Genomic DNA, 1755 nt, shown 5'->3' with positions numbered 1-1755 from the left:
GGAAAGTTATTGGAAATTTGTGGCTTTTCCCTCTCCATTCCTCTGCCACCATGGGAGAGTGAAACCAGGTGTTTCTCCATGCCACAAGCCTAGTAAGAAGGTCTTTAAAAGAACCACTTTGAGAACTTGGCATTTACTCCTTGGAGTTAGAAGAGACTGGTATTTGACCCATACCTGCGGAAAGTGAAGAGGAAAGGCTGTGACTGGAGATACCTGAATAATGTCTGCCAATTCATTGCCAACTGCAACTTCTATCAGTGGTAGGGCAGAGATATGAGCCTCCACAATTAGATGTGACGGGAGGGTGAGATCTGGTCCAGTGATTATTTTAAAAGGTATCACATTCAGGTAGGTTTCTTGCTGAATGCCGCTAGTCTCTCTCAGCAGAAAGAGGGAGGAGGTGTAGCATTCTAGACAGGAACTGGGATGGGGGTGTGAGTAAAGACATTGTCTATCAAGGGAGCAGCAGTCAGGAAAAGCTGGTAGCGAAAAGCTTTGAGCCTCCCACTCCCCAAAGAATCCTGTAAAAGAACTAATCAGCTTTGAATACTTGCCAACCCTAGAGAGCCCAAACTGGATTCCAAAATTACCTGTTCCTTCCAATTCACACCCAGGAGGGGAAACTAAGGCAAGGGGAGGAATCAACCATGCCCTCTCCCAAACCTAGTCTAAACAGTATCAAGCAGGGAGAGGGAATAAGCTTTAATGTTAAATGTACTTCTGAGTTTTGAATAATGAATTAGATTATGATAAAGAAAAATTGGTTCAAACCTGGGACAGAATCTCCTGGGAAGAAATATGCTTTCCTAATAAAATGCTTAAGCAATTTTTTGACAAATTATAATAAGATTAAAGCCTCTTCTGGGTAGCTTACTTCCTCAGCTGACCAACAGTCTTGTGTCCAATGATCTTGGATCCAGTTTGGTAATAATTATATTGAGAGAGGAGAAGAGGCATCTGAAAAAATGCAAAGGAAAGGCCTTGCAGAAATGACCGACTCAGCCAGTTAACGTCCACTCCAGACTGCCTTCTCCCCGGCTCCAGGACGCTCCAGCTAACATGTTTTCCCATAGCTACCTCCCCTGCCTCAAGGACTCTCCAGCTCACATCTGTGGATTCATAGCTTGCTATTCAGTTAATGTTCTTCCTTATCTCTGTAGCTGTGTAGGAATAACAAGACTGTGTAAAACTGCTTGATATGTTACAATTAGAACTCAGTCTTTGGATAGGAATCCGCTGAGCCAGTGCCAGCATCAATAAGTGCTACTTTCTGCTTATAGCCTCAGTAACCCGGTCTCTCTGAGAATCCTGTAACAGTGTTGATAATACCAAGGTCAAGAGTTCTGCAAAGCAAAATGACCTGTAAATAGATAAGACCGGTGGTCCGAAAATTCCTCCCCCCTTGCAATCCCCAACCCGAAGCTCCCTCTCCCCATTCTGAGTCACGAAGTGCATGTAGAACCCAAAGGAATCACACACCCCTTGTATGGACACTCGCAGAGGTATTTAAGCTAAATCTAACCAAGGGGAGCTCTTGCATGGTGTTGTTGACCCCATGCGCTCCGCCGGCCAATGAATTCTCCTTCCTCTAACAAAGTTGTCTGAGCGTCCAATTTCCTCTCTCAGGTGTCGCTTCCTGCAATAATATAATCATTTCTTTACCTATAAAGCATTCCTTCCATGAGAGAATCATTGAATTGGTTTAGGCCTCTTTAATAGTGCAAATAAACAATATGAGTCCTCCTTGTTCAACAT

Source organism: Pteropus vampyrus, unplaced genomic scaffold, assembly GCF_000151845.1.
Source record: "Pteropus vampyrus isolate Shadow unplaced genomic scaffold, Pvam_2.0 Scaffold91, whole genome shotgun sequence".
NCBI classification, from domain to species: domain Eukaryota; kingdom Metazoa; phylum Chordata; class Mammalia; order Chiroptera; family Pteropodidae; genus Pteropus; species Pteropus vampyrus.
This window is presented reverse-complemented; position numbering follows the sequence as displayed.